Source organism: Typopeltis vanoorti, chromosome 10, assembly GCF_054136105.1.
Source record: "Typopeltis vanoorti isolate ZY-2024b chromosome 10, IOZ_Tvanoo_1.0, whole genome shotgun sequence".
NCBI classification, from domain to species: domain Eukaryota; kingdom Metazoa; phylum Arthropoda; class Arachnida; order Uropygi; family Thelyphonidae; genus Typopeltis; species Typopeltis vanoorti.
In genome coordinates this window covers 45,044,436-45,060,544 of record NC_143558.1, presented here as the reverse complement: position 1 = coordinate 45,060,544, position 16,109 = coordinate 45,044,436, and the positions used below count along the sequence as shown (strand labels likewise).

At 37.1% G+C, this 16,109-nt stretch overlaps 1 protein-coding gene across 1 annotated transcript in view; it reads right to left on the bottom strand.

The window, feature by feature from the left end:
- Positions 1-16,109, bottom strand: part of LOC150102377 (glycogen phosphorylase-like) — a 479,880-nt gene that overhangs the window by 161,023 nt on the left and 302,748 nt on the right. The window lies entirely within an intron of this gene.

Here is a 16,109-nt window from a genome sequence, read left to right as displayed (position 1 = left end):
GTTCTTGGTGAGGTTTTTACAGGGTAGTTCACCATTGCTTCCCTCCCATTCTTTTATCTGAGCTCAGGACCGTCTTATGGGTGGGACGTATTCACGACTGTAATCCATATGTGTTCATGGGGCTGGTTTTCCTGTTCTGGGGGACAAAGAAACCCAAGTTTCCAGGTGAAAGAAACCCTACATCTGTATGAGACCAGCTAACTCACCTTTTGTTGAAAGAGACCAGATAAAGGTTCCTCACATCACTGACAGGAATGGAACCCAGGTCTTTCCGACGAAAAGGCTTTGTCTACGCTGACTGAGCTACGGAGGCTCTGTGTGTGTGTGTGTGTGTGTACACATGGAGATAGACAAACATGTTTACCCACTCACCAATGGTGAGTAGCTGCAGATTGAACATGGAATATGGAATATTTTTTATTTAATAAAAACTGGCTTCCTAAGAAAAAGTTTTAAGCTATAAGAAAATGGAAGAATATGAGAATATGTGTAATATAAAGGGCCATTCTAGTTACAAAAAATTAATGGAACAAATGATATTTTGCAACAACAAATCTATGTTGTTTCTTTTCTTTTCTTTTTTTTCCTATTCTTCTTATTTATTGACATCTTGGAATATTTCTGACACAAAGGAAATATCCTCTAAACAACAATAGCACTAATAATCACTTTATGGAACTTCTGTTGACTAATGGGACACATTAAAAAAATGGAGCTGTGTGTGTGTGTGTGTGTGTGTGAGGGGGGGGGGAACAATTGTCAAGTAAATTTTTTTCAGTGATGAGTAAGAATTTGAATAATTTGTCAAACAATACATATACAGTGCTTGGAAAGAAGTCAACGGACACCATAATGTGAAGAACTAACAGCCATGGTGACCACCTTAATAAGATGTAGAACCTCCTTTCACTGCAATGACTGCAGCAATCCACCAGGAGTATACTTTCCACATGTGTATAACAGAGATTAGTGAGAATTTTGAACCATTCTTCCTGTAGGCATGTAATGAGGTCTTGGACTGTTGTGGGACAGATGTCTGTTGGCCTCGCCCGGTACTCCATTTCATCGAACAGATAGGGTTGAGATCAGGACTATGTGGAGGCCATTCTAGCATGATGATGTTCATATTCACAAACCACGCAGTAAGAGCAGCAGCCTTGAGACGTGGTGCACTGTCTCGCTGAAAGAGACAATAGTCAGTTCCATAGAAGGCAAAAAAGTAGGAGGCATTGCATTGTCCAGTATGTTCAGATACTTCTTGGAGTTCAATGCTTGTGGCACCACAAACAGAGGTCCGAGACAAAACCAGGAAAAACAGGACTACACCATCACACCGCCACCTTCAAATTTCATAGTTGGGGTTTACACACTCGGGTAAGAGACATTCATCAAGTACCCATTCATCTGCTCAGTAGAGAGTGTAGCGTGATTCATCACTCCATAACACAGCTTTCCCAGATTCCATGTTCCACTGTACACTCTCTTTGTACCACTGAAGATGACACTGTATGTTGGTTTTGGTAATATGGGGGCTTGCATATTGAGGTCCTATCATGAAAATCCATGTTGTGAGCCTTGGTTATTTCTGAATATTTTTGTGCAGATTCCTATAGTAGTCAAGACGTAGCCAAATCACAGCCTTATAAAGAGGGGATAATAACTTCCTTATCTTTACTTGTTAGCATGTTTTTCAACATCAAAGTTATTCGTTAAACTATTTAACCAACAAGTAAGCCCTCTGAACTTTGTCCACCATTATCCCCAAGTCCCAGGCCTCATCAGTTTCCTGCAAACCAATAGGATCAATATTATGGGTTCTCAACCTGGTTGTGGGTCGTAAGTGCATTCAAGATTGGGAAGAGAGTGGTGGGCACCAACATTTTTTTCTATGAAAATTTATACTTGCTTATCATATCCAATGATAGCAATTAACAAATAATTAACTATGAAAGTAGGATAAATACACATATATTTATAATAAATTTAGTTTAATCCTTTATCCAAGTGTGCGCAAACAAAGTTTGCGCCTGAAAGTATCTTCAGGACTGGGGATACTTTCAGGTGCAAACTTTGTTTGCACACACTTGGATAAAGGATTAAACTAAATTTATTATAGTCTGACCAAGTGAAAAATAAACTTTCAACACATATATTTATTATACAACTAAATTAAAATCGCACAATAAGCAAAAACATTTTCCTTACTTGGATAAAACAACAGCCTTTTTCCTAATTGTTGTTGAATTTATAGATTTGTTGTTTTTTATTTGGATTACTCATTATACAGCAAATTTTTAAACACGAGAAAAGAATGTATGGTCAAAGTGTGCTGACAACACCGGTGAAGTGGTGACACATCCCTCAAGTGCACAGTTGCCAGTAGACTAAATACATAAAACACATGCACAAAATTGGCATAACACTTGCACTCGAATATGGAGGCATTACTAGATGTTCATAACATAACATAAATGTTAACATTTTTTTACGATTTCAATAAATATTATTACTAGTGAGTACAGGCATGGCAAACCCAAAGCACCTGATGCTGGACCATGCCTTACTTCATGTAATATACATCTGTTATATTATCTGTAGACTGGTCCTCTACCCTTCTTTCTTCTCTTCTTGCTCCTTATCCCCAAATGCTATTAGAGTATTCGAGGGCTAGGAGTGAATCTTTCCTATCTTGCTATGTCATTTCGCCTATTGCAGCAACCAAAGGGGGAAAGCTAGCCCCAGTAGGTGCTGGTCCCAAGCCCGGATAAATGGCGAGGGTTGATGTCAGGAAGGGCATCTGGTCATAAAACTTCACTGCCAGCTCTAGATATGATTAAATGAGTCAAAAAGAAAGTGATGCTAGGGCGTACCCCCCTTAAGCAATGCACACCATGTCACCCTACAGCTGCGAGAAGTTGATGAGGGCTACTGCATCAAGGGCAGGTGCAGTTAAAGAAGCGAGCCCAGCAAGTGGAGAGAATGTTGCGAGTTAGAAAGTTGAATGTTGGAAGCATGACTGGAAGGGAAAGAGAGAGATGGAGGACATGATGAGGAAGTTGGACATTTTATGCATGCAGGAGACAAGGTAGAAGGGGGAAAAAGGTGAAGGAACTAGGAGACGGGTATAAATTGTTCTACTCTGGAGTGAATAAAGAGGGAAGAAATGGTGTCGGAATTGTGGTGTGTTGCAGAATGAAGGGCGAAGTACTGGAAGTAGGTAGGAGGAACGACAGGATCATGTGAATGAAACTGGGTCTTGGAGAAGAGCAACTGGTCGTCTTATGTGCATACGCCCCACAAGTTGGCTGTACAGCAAAAGAGAAAGATGAATTCTGGAAAGTGCTAGATGACAAAATGAGGGAAATGGAAGAAAACGAGATGGTGATTGTCAGAGGAGACTTGAACGGATACGTAGGGAGACAGAATAGGGACTGTGAAAGGGTGCATGGTGGTCACGGAGTGGAAATGATGAACTAGGAAGGAGAGAGGATTTTGAACTTTGCAGTAGCGTTTGATCTGGCAATTGTGAACTCCTTTTTCTGTAAGAGAGAAGAGCATTTGATAACATTTAGAAGTGGCAGCAATAGTTCACTGATTGACTACATTTTGACTAGAAGAAAACATCTTAAGGCAGTAACAAATTGTAAAGCAATTCCAACAGATCAAGTAGCACAGCAACATCAGCTGCTGTGCGCAGACTTTAAAATAAAGTCGAAGATAAGAATATTTGGAAGCCATGAGAGGAAGAAAATTAAGTGGTTTTACTTAAAAGAAGAGAGCGTGAGGAACCGTTTTAGGGAGAAGGTGTTAGAGAGGATTTTGGATGGACTAGAAAGTGTACAAGACTGGTGGAGACATAATTCAAAAGTAATTCTAAGCTGTGCAATTGAGGTGCTTGGTGAAACACCTAGAAAGATTAGAGAGCAGAAGGAGGTTGGTGGTGAAATAATAATGCAAGAAGTAGTGACGGCTAAGAGGAAGGCAAAGCAGAAGTGGGACGAGTCAAGACTGGAAGAGGACAGAGAGGAATACAGAGAGAAGAAGCGAGAAGCCATGAGAGTTGTTGCCCAGGCGAAGGCCATGGCATATCAAGACCTTTATGATCAATTAGAAACAAAGGAAAGACAGAAAAAGATTTATCGATTGGCAAAATATAGAAATAAGGCATCAAAGTGAGGCAGATCAAAGACTCTGGAGGATGGAGGGATGTGAATATAAAAATAGATGTAGAATATACTTTGAAGGGCTTTTGAATGAAGAAAATGCAAGGACTCACAGAGAAGATGGAGAGCCTTATGAGGGAATGGTGCAGAACATTAGCAGTGGAAGTGAAGGAAGTCATAAAGAGGATGAAGAATGGAAAATCGGTGGTCCCTAACAGGATTCCAGTGGAGGCATGGAAGGCACTGGGGGAAGAGGGAATTAACCTGCTGTGGGACCTGTTAATAAAAGTTGGTCAACAGGAAAATATACCCGAGGAATGGATGGAAAGTACTCTTGTCCCCATCTACAAGAGTAAAGGGGATGCACAAGACTATAAGAATTACAGAGGAATAAAGTTGATGTTCCACACAATGAAAATCCTAGAGTGGGTTCTTGATGGAAGACTGAGGAAGGAGGAGGAGATTGCAAAAGGAGCAATTTGGCTTCATGTCTGGTCGATCGAAGACAGATGCTATCTTTGGATTATGATAGATGATGGAAAAGTTTTGAGAGAAGCAACGGGAGCTACATCTGGTATTTATTGATCTGGAGAAAGCATATGATAGAGTGCCAAGGCAAGAAGTCTGGAAGTGTCTGAGGGAGAAGAAGGTACCAGAGAAATATGTCAGGTTGGTGCAGGAGATGTACAGAAATGTGAAGACAAGAGTTTGAACCTGCCTGGGAGAGACAGAAAGTTTTCCAGTGACAGTTGGCTTGCATCAAGGATCAGCATTAAGTCCATTCCTGTTTAATATTGTGATGGAGGTGGTGACGGAGAAGGTGAGAGAAAATGGCCTTGGACTATGTTGTATGCAGATCACATCATGCTGTGTGCAGAATCAAGAGAAGAAGTGGCAACTAAACTGGAAAGTCGGAGGAAAGTACTGGAAGAGAGAGGTATGAGACTGAGTAGAAGTAAGACAGAGTATATGTGTTGCAAAGTGGATGGCAGCCAGGAGACAAATCTGGAGCTGAAAGGAAATGTCATCAGGAAGGTCAGTGGCTTTAGATATTTAGGTTCAACAATGAAAGAGGATGGTGAGGCTGAGCAGGAAGTGGGATGCAGGATGGAGGAACTGGAGAGAGAGAGAGAGAGAGAGAGAGAGAGATGGCTGGAGTGCTATGCGATAAGAGGGTGCCGATCAATCTAAAAGGCAAAATCTACAGGACAGTAGTGAGACCAGCTATGACGTATGCTATGAAAACTGTGGCACTGAGGAAAAATAACATCAGCAGGATGGAGGTAGTGGAGATGAGAATGCTTAGGTGGATGTGCAGTGTGATCAGAAAGGATCATCTGAGAAATGACTATGTACAGGGAATGGTGAAAGTTACGAACTTAGGATCAAAGATACAGAAGGCAAGGTTGAGATGGTTTGGTCTCATGATGAGGAGGGAGGAAGAGTATGTGGGAAGAACGGTCATGCAGATGGATGTGCAGGGGAGGAGGAAGCACGGACGGCCAAAGAAGAGATGGAGGGAGATGGTGGAGGAGGACTTGAGGATGAAGAACTTGGATGTGGCTACAGCCCATGACAGGAAGTTGTGGAGGAGACTCACTACAAACAGTGACCCTACTTAAGTTAAAGCTGCAGAAGAAGAAGATTATTACTAGGTGAAGACATATTTTCCTGTTTTAATTTTATTTTTTCTTATTTAATAATTGACAGCAGGCCTATACCCATGGGTGCAAATGCTCCATGAGCGCATTTGCAACCATGGGTATAAGGTTGAGAACCGCTGATCAATATGTTACACCATATGCAACTTTTCCAACCCAAAGTGCATACCTTACATTTTACAACATTAAATTGATAATCATTATCCTCTGTCCACAATGCCAATTTATTTAAATCATCCTGCAGGATATCTACATTACCTTTATCAACTATTGCTCTCCGCAATTTTGAATCATCAGTAAACAACTGAATAGCCTCTCTTAAATTTTTCCCTTATGTCATTGATATACAAATGAAAGAGTAGTGGCCCTAGTACCGAACTCTGAGATACTCCACTAGTCATCATCAATCTCCTAGATGCCACTCCACCATATATTGCTCTCTAGTGTCTGTCCATCAGCCATCACCGTATCCATGATACTATATAATATTGTATGGCAAAAAAAAAAGTACTGAACTTTGATACCCCCTTCAGTACATGCAGTATGAGATATGCTGTTCGACTGCATGCACATTAACAAAAGAGCACGTGTAGAATCTATGCCATTACATTTAGCTGTAGTAATGGTGTCGACATTGGAAGAAAAGATGTTTATTGCTGAGCATTATTTTTGTTCATCCAGAGTTGGTAGAGCAAATGGTCCAAGCCTATGTTGAAGGAATGGGTATTCCACCATGACCAATCTTCAAGCCTTGATGAAATGGATAAAATTACACGATATGTACAGTAGATGTCCCAAATCTTTGTTCTCTAAGATGACAGAGAATCTTAACATGTGCTAAAAAAAAGCTGTCTTGAAAGACAAGGTGCCAATTAGAGTACATAATCTACCATCGTTAATGCTTTATTTGACTAAGATTCCACTGATAGTTGTGGATACCATCAGGTGTAAACATATATTTTTTTGTTAATAAACCCATTTACTCCATAGCATATATTGTTGTAGTTATTCAGTACTGTTTTTTTGCACTATACTGTATACATATATTATATATGGTAAGGCCCCACCACCTTATGACAATTTGCTTTATGGCAATCCAGTCATACAACAAGTTTCCTTAATAATCAGTGACCTTTGATTGGTATGACACACTGGTTGCTCAAATAACAGTTTTAGCAATATGATACTGCTGTCAATCAACCAACACACAGTTTTCATGGACTCAGTTTGTTTATAACAGCACTGCATTTCATTTCATTTTGAATTATGTACTTCTATTTATAGCTACCATTTTATTTTACTGTTGTTAATAATAGCAGTAGACAGACTTGCAATTCTTTGGAAAGAAAGAATTAATGAACATCAACACTACATTGAATATATGATATCTCAAAAGTCTGGTGCAGAACAGCATAGTATTGACACTAAACACAGTATCTGGTGGGATGAAGCTCATCTTCTCAAGAGATGTTTTAAATATAAATACCTTTTCAAAGAAAATTGTGAAGCTAATTTTATCCCTTAGAAATTAATGTTAATAAATAATATTAAAACTATTTTTGATGTTTACAGAAAATGAGAATCTCCCTAACAATTCTCTCTCTCTCTCTCCCAAAAGTTTGGAAGATTCTCATTTTATGTAAACATCAAAAATAGTTTTAATATTATTTATTAACATTAATTTCTAGCATGTGGCAAACAGTTTTTAATTTGTAAACTGATTGTTGATGATTGTTGTTTTTAACATAATGATGATGCATCATTATTTTCAGTACAAAATATTTGTATTTTCATTAAAGTATTTATTACTGTGGTTATCACGTAATTTTGTTGTTTTATAAATCTATTACATTAGATTCTAACATTCAAATTATTAAATTTAGTGATGGTGCATCAAACGCTGAGACAGGTCACAGGCTAAACTTACCTTGTACTGATGTTGTTACAGTTGTTAAAAACAAAATTTTTATTTGTGAAAATAATTCTAAATTTTTTATTTGCATAAATGGTTATGCACATGTATGACTGCTTAAAAATATACTTGCATAGTACAGTTAATAGGTGCTGAAGAACATCTGTGCTATGCAAAGCCACACTGTTCAAAACATTATTATAATGTATTATGGCATAATGCATTCCGGATAATTACAGTATTATTATGGATGTGTGTGTGTGGGGGGGGGGAATAATAATAATAATAATAATAATAATAATAATAATAATAATATTTTATAATATCTCCATGGAGTCTGAAAATAATAATTACACATCATTTGGTTACTGCAAGCTCACCAGAAATACTAATTAATGCACACAGAAAAATTAAAAAGGATTAAAATAAAATGAAAAAAAATAGTAAGATTTTTATTGTTGATAACTGAACACAAGTTTTTATTTAGAAAAACTGTATTTAAATAATGTAGTTTGCACAGGTGTTTTTCTTCATTTTCTCCATATGCATATCTTTGTAACATCGAATAGCATTTTGGAATGCTTACCAAATTTTAATGCTTTTAATGCTTTAATGTTTCATTCAATGTTAGGATCTATGTCCATAATAAAAGCAGTTGAAAGCTCATTAAATGAAATTCTTTTGTAGGTGCTTCAGTGACAGTTTCATGTAATTTATTTTTCTCTTCTTCATATTTCGTTCAGTTTTTGTTCTAGTGTTTGTTAACCATTTACATTTTTCAGTTCACATGCTTTGTTGCATTTCCTCTTCCTTCATAACTGTGCATAAAAGGTTACTTTTATGTAATAAAAAAAAAAAAAAAATTTCATAGAGTGACCATGGCTTTTTCTGCACAAACGTTGAAATTATACTAAAAAGTGCATTGATATGGTTGTTACTGCAATTTGCTAAATCATCACAGTATTGTTTTAGTAGAGTCATAATGTTGCTGCAGCACAATACAGTCATCATCATCATTTATTTATAATTTTACAATCATAAATAGAGAAACCAATCAAAACAAATAAGTAGTCTGTGTACATTAAGATAGGACTTGGAGGTTGTTATAACGTGAAGGAAAACCAGGCTTCTCTGTCATATGCTAATTGACAGATCTCTGATGCAGAGAGTTGGAGGGAAACAGGGAGAATATTGCTGATGTATTTCCAATATGGAGTTCGGGGTCTGCCTCTTTTTCTTTTTCCATCTGTAGGAGCATAGAGGACTAGAGCATCAAAGGATACAGAGGGCGGATATCAGAGTTGGTGGCCGAGCCATTTTATTTGGTTTCTTTGAACAGTGCTGACTCGAGGATCTTGATGGGTTTCATCTAATATAGAAGAGTTGGGAATGTGGTCTTCCCAGGAGTAACCCAGGATATTTCTTAGACAAGTAGTTCCAAAGCTATTTATAATATTGGTTGCTGCTTTTGTTGAGATATCCTGGTCTGGGAGCCGTACAGAAAGATAGAGTGGCTAGTGCACTCGCAAAGACAAATCTTTGTCTCCTTTGAGATGAGGCTCTACTTCTATACTTTATTAAGACTTCTGTGGAACTGCAGTGCTTTCTGTTTTCTTGTCTGTTAAGGAGTCTGAGATGCGTGATCCAAGGTATACAAAGTCCTCTACTTTTTCAAAGTGATCATCTTGATTTATATATATGTGCCCATCTGCCTGATGTTTTAATATCTTTGTTTTTTGGGAGTTTATTTTTAGTTCAAATATTTCTGCAGTTCTCCAAAGGCAGTTGAAGTGGTTTTGTTTTAGTAGAGTCGGAATGTTGCTGCAGCACAATACAGTACTACTCTTAAAAATTTTTCAAATTGTTAAAAACTATAAACCATGCTATAGCAAAACTGCATACTGTTTAAAACCATACTATGCAAGGTATTGCTGTATCATTAAACTACATACATGTACAAGTGGAGGAGAGAAAAAAAAGAAGGGACAAAAAGACAATGATGTGCTATAACAATGGTGGTCTGTAACCTAATGTGTCATATGATTGGGTATGCCTGCACGCACGCGCACACACACACACACACACACACACACACACACACACACACACACACACACACACACACACACATATATATATAGTTTTTTTTTAATCATCTAATGCAACAGGTGAATGGTCAATACAGAAAATTTCACTATTTTATTCAAGGAAGAAAGGTTTGGAAAGACTGGCAGGATCTCCCAAAACAGTTAAAGAACTGTGAACTATTTTTTATGGCACAATATCAATCACATCAGCAACATTCAGAGGGACTACTGCAAGTGACAACGTCATTAAATGGTTTTGGAGTTAGATGTTTGGAGAAAGTATTGTTTAGTGAGAGTGTGGTAGTGAAAAACCAGGGACACTGGATATTAGGGAGGATGGAATTAAGCATGTGTTTGGCCATCCCCTGTGGTAAATGAGCATGGTACAATAATGATTATGCAATCCGAAATCTGAACAGGATTGCAAAGGTCTTCAATTTAAATGGGTTGGTAATGACATTACATAAGGGTAACTATGGGTACAAAGGGATGTTGAAATGCATGTACACGAGAAGAAGTATCAGAAATAAGGATGAGGAGTTTTTGGCATTGGTAAGCTCAACTTGGCCAAAAATTATAGGCATCAGTGAGACCTGGTTGACTAAAATTATATGATTACGGGGATAGAATGTAAAGGATACTGTATTTTCAGGGAGGATAGAAGGAACAAGATAGGAGGTGGGGTATTGCTGATGATAGCTGTAGAATTACAACCAGCAAAATTAGAAGTTAAAGAGGATATTAGGTCTAAGGGAGATAGTTCAATTGAGGCTGTCTGATGTGAGATAGAGGCAAATAGGGCAAAATATGTTGTTGGGTGCTGCTATAGATCAGTGGGGGGGGGGGATCAACAGGAAGATGTAGATGCCATGTATCGGCAAATCAGCACAATGAGTGTAGGCTAAATAATTATCATGGGAGATAATTATTTAGCAAATAGCATAGCAGATAGCACCATCAGAAGATATATCAATAACCAAGGTAGACACTCTATCTCCAATTGGGGAAAGTGACCATGCAGTTTTGTTTTGGGAAGTTGCCAAACATGTGGATTTCTCTGTCAAGAAGGAGTTTATGTTCAACTACAAGGGTGGTGATTATCTGAGACTCAGGAGTCATCTTGGAACAGTGCCATGGCTTGAGAAGCTACAGCCTGCTTGAGAGTAGCAGTATTAGACTGCATACTCAGGAGGATAAACAAAGTTGGAATTAAGTAGATGAGTAAGGATATAAAGCAAGAGCTGCAAAAAAAAGAAAACATTGTGAAGGAAATCTAAAGAAAAAAGTGATCACACATACTCATGAGCAGTACAAAGTGCAAGCAAGAAGGATGACTAGTATGGTAAGGAAGGCCAAATCAGACTATGAGAGAGAATTAGTCAAACAGGCCAAAGTAAAAGTAAACCCAAAAGAGTTTTCTCATTATGTAGCAAGTAAGAAGGAAAATGACCATGGTAAAATGACTTTAAACAATGCTCATGGTAGGAAGGTGACTGAACCAAAAGAAATAGTTGAATTGCTGAGTGATCATTTTGCAAAGGTGTATTAATATTACCAATTTTACCAAATATTAATTAATATTTTATAAGTTAATAATTATTAACAAATTAATAAAAATTAATATTACCAAAATTGTAAAGGTGTACCAATTAATATATTGGGAGTAGTTAAAATATTGGAAAAGTTGGTGAAAGGTAAAATACAACAGTAGGTGGATAGAAATGCAATACTCTATAGTGAGCAGCATAGTTTTGTAAAGAGTAGGTCCTGTCTTAGTAACTTATTCACATTTTATAATAAAGTGATAACAGAATTTGATCAAGGTAATGGCTACATCATGATACTGCCCAACTTTGCTAAGGCATGTGACAGAACATCACATGGAAAATTATTACAAAAATTGGAGAGGATGGGAATGGATATAACACTAGTAGTATGGATAGGGAGAGGGCTGATGGACAGACTCCACAGAGTAGTATACGGTGGAATGTAGTCTAGGAGAATGATGGTGACTAATGGAGCACCTCAGGATTTGGTATTAGAGCCACTACTCTTTAATTTGTATATCAATGACATAGGAAAAGATTTAAGAGGGGATATTCAGTTGTTTGCTGATGATACAAAATTGGGGAGAGAAATAGTTGATAAAAGTGATGTCTATATTCTACAGGATGATTTAAATCAATTGGCAATGCAGAAAAAGGATAATGGTTGTCAATTTGATGTTGCAAAATGTAAGGTTATGCATTTCAGGTTGAAGAGATTGCATATGGTGTGTCATATTGATGATATTGGTTAGCAGGAATTGATGAGGCTAGGGACTTTGGGATAATGATAGACAAAGAGTTAAAGTTCAGAGAGCATATTGCAAAAGTAGCAATATTGCAATAAGTTGCAATACTTTCCTATATGTGTTAAACTGAAAATGATAATGATCCATTTGGAAGTTGCATCACTAGTTTATCTAGAAAGGAAAGACAGTTGTTACTTTTTTTTCCTAGTGTGAAGTTTATTTTAGGATGTTGGCTATTAAGATGCACTAGTGCAGCCAGACCACTGGTTTAAACGTAGCTGTGTTGAGTGCTTGATTTTCAAAATTTTAGACGTAGAAGTTGGCTAATGGAAGTGAAGAATGAGATCTAGTTTGTATATTTTTGATTTTCATATGAAATAACCAGAATACCTGATGAATTTGAATAATTATGTCAGAGGGGAAATGTTTCTCAATAAGGTCAAGGGTTTCTTCAAAGTTGCATTGGTGAACAATGAAGTAATGTCAAATCTAATCATGAATCCAGACTCTATCAGGATAATTTTTTTTTTATTAATATTTAAAGTGTGCAGAGTTTTTAATAAAAGAGGGAAAGTTGCCTGTGGGGGTGGGGAGGAAGTGATTTGGACAAATGTTTGACCAGTTTGTAAGTGAGGTTATCAACTGAGTGGTTAGTGCATCTGCTCTCCAACTAACAGACTGAGAGCTTGAATTCTATCATGGGCATGGATGTTTGTGATTGTCTTTAGGTAGGAGATGAATATTGTCACCTGATGTGAGACCACTACCCTGCTACTGAAGGGCTGAAATGCTTTACTCTAGAGACCAAATATTCAACTTTTTTGAAATTAATTCAAAAAGTTGCATATTTGCTCTCTAGAGTAGGATTTCTAGATTTTGTCAAGAATGAATAAAAATATGAAACAAAAAATATATAAAATGAAATAATAACAATATTTTAAAAAATTCTTAAGCCCAACCTACAGTTTTAATCTACTATAAGTTTATAATCTTTCATGGACCAAAAATAGACTGGTCCTTATTCTGGCAAGCTATTTCCCCTGATTTTATAATCTCAATTCTTAGATTATTACATCTGGAATAGTTAGTATATGCATAAAATGTTAACAATAGTAATGCACTGTATAAGCCAATTTAGACACTGTAGACCTGAATTTTTTTTTATGTGGGTGTTACTACAAAAGGCAGCAAACCTATAGTACATCAGTGCTGTGGTGGACTAAGTATAAATAATCTAGGAATCCTACTCTAGAGACCAAATGTTTTTCCAGCCACTTCACTGTGATAAAAATGGCCTACACCTAAATATTTTTCACAAACATCCATGCCCATACTGGAATTTAAATGGGCAGCCTTGTTATCAGACAGAAGGTAGACCAACTTAGCCAATCAGTACAACACTCCAAATTACCAACAACAGACTTGGTGTGGTGTGGTCAGCAAATAGGAACTAAGGCTACAAAACCAATATATTTGTTCATTCTCCTGTTGGTTTGCTTGTTTAGGAGGATAAAAAATTGTGTGTTTAGGTATAGGTGCTGTAAGAGCCCAAGTTAAACATTTAAACAGAATGAAAATAGCACAAGAAATGAATTAAACAATAGTTTAATGCTTAACAATATTTCATCTCTTTCACAGATACATCTACCCTACCGGAAGTATAAGGTAAATTGTAATACATAACACAAAGTAAAGTAAATTTTAAGCTAAAGTCTAGCATCCTAGCCACGAAGGGTGCTAGCAGAAAGCCTACATTGTAACTCAGGATGCCTAAGAATTACTGTTTCCTGCAATATGAGAGTTTAACACATCTATACATTATTTAAATTAGTATGAGTTTCATGGTCAGCTGAAGGTTATAGAAAAAAAAGGCTCTCACATTTGAATATGCTGCGGTGAAGCACTAGTTTTTTTAATTTTAATCTCCTCTCTCTCTCTCTGTGTGTGTGTGTGTGTGTGTGTGTGTGTGTGTGTGTGTGTGTGTGTGTGTGTGTGTGTGAGTGAGTGAGTGAGTGAGTGAGTGAGTGAAATGGCATCTACATCTATAGTCATCTTTACAGATGTATTTTTTATGGTCTTCCAAATAGATGTTAGCTGATCCTCCAGTCTGTCCATAGCAAGCCGAACTGTAGGAATAAGGAACCCTTATATACACTAAGGATTTGATGGGATTATATTTTTTTTTCTGATAAACCCTGAACACAGGGAATAGAGATAACATAACTATAATTTATATATAGAGAAGATGAAGAATTGAGGGAAGGATAAAGTATTTTGGTAATTCTGTTGTTGTAGCAATTAAATAAGAGTGTGGCATATATAGTACAGTACAGCTGTGAGAAATCACTGGAAGAAAAACTGGCAGCTTCATTACTCAAGAGTTTTAATAATATCATACTGCTGGTGACAATAAAGTTTGTGAATATATCTTCCAGTGTGAGTAGTTTTATGTATACTGTAAAAGAGAGGTGACCATTTGGAATATGATTTATTGAAGTGTCTGATGTTAATCTCTTTTTCATAGTAAAACGGATTGGATGTTGATAACTGAGGTGAAGGAAGAATGTGCATAATGCTTCTGGACTGTGAGGACAAATTGAGAAAGCATCACCATTAGCAAGATATAAGGTGTGAGTAGGATTTATCAAGATCCTTCTATCTGGCTAAAATTTATTGATGATATTATTAATATTATATTATTATCCCAAGAACCTACCAAGTCACAGATTCATCTAGGAGGTCTTTTTTGCCATACATACACATACACACACACACACACACACACACACACACACACACACACACACACACACACACACACACACACACACACACACACACACACAGCTCATCATAGTATGCTTTAAACACATTCAAATTATCTGCAGACACCATGCTCTCAGATAATACATTCCAATCATTCAAAACTCTCCATGCAAATAAAACCTGCTTCTCTCCCCTGCTCACGCCTTTCTTATATAGCTTCCAGGGATGACCTCTTGATTTCTCTCAATCTTCCACCATTTTATGAAAAACCTTTTCATCGTTAACACTATAACAAACTGCTTATTAACTTGTTCATCTCTATCATATCATCCCTCTTCCTCCTATCCACTAGACTATCCAAATTGCATCATCTCCACCTTTCTTCATATTCAACATTCCAGATATCAGAAAATATTTTGGTCAATCACCTCTGGACTATCTCCAAGATCTCTTCATCCTTTTGAAAATTAAGGGGCAAATCTGTGTACAGTAGTCTATATATAGCCTAATCAGAGCCTTATACAATGGAATAAGAATCTCCTTACTTTTACAAGTCAGTATCCTCCGCATCATTTCCAGAATTTGTTGTGCTGTCCTCCCAATTTTGGCAATATGTTCTCTAAATTTTAGATCCTTATCCCCCACACCAAGATCTATTATTGTCTCCACTTCCAACAATATATCCCCACCAAGAGTTAAATTCTACATCCCATCTTTGTTTCCCAAAGTTTAAAACCTTACATTTTGTAACATTGAACTAGCATGTCTACTCTCATGCCCATTCACTCAGTCTATTCAAGTCTTTTTGTAAGGCCACAACATCTGCTCTACTAATCATAGTTCTTCCCAACTTTGCATTATCTGCAAAGAACTCAATATTCCCACTCAGATCAAACAGCAATGGTCCTAAAACAGACCCCTAAGGCACACCACTAGTCACTTTCCTCTTCTGAGATATTGCCCTCTCCCATACACACTTGTTGATACCTCTATCTCCAATCCAAGGCACTAGTCTAATATCCAAGATTAACTAGTCTAATATCCATGATAGACTAATTCATGACAAGCTGACAGTCAAACTACAGTGATTATACAAAAACCTGTGCAAAGTCTAAGCATACTACTGTGTATTCATCTCCTCCATCCAATGCTGCTACCATCTCATTGTAATAATTAAGTAGATTACTAAAACATGACCTCCTTTAGCAAATTGATGCTGTCCATCAA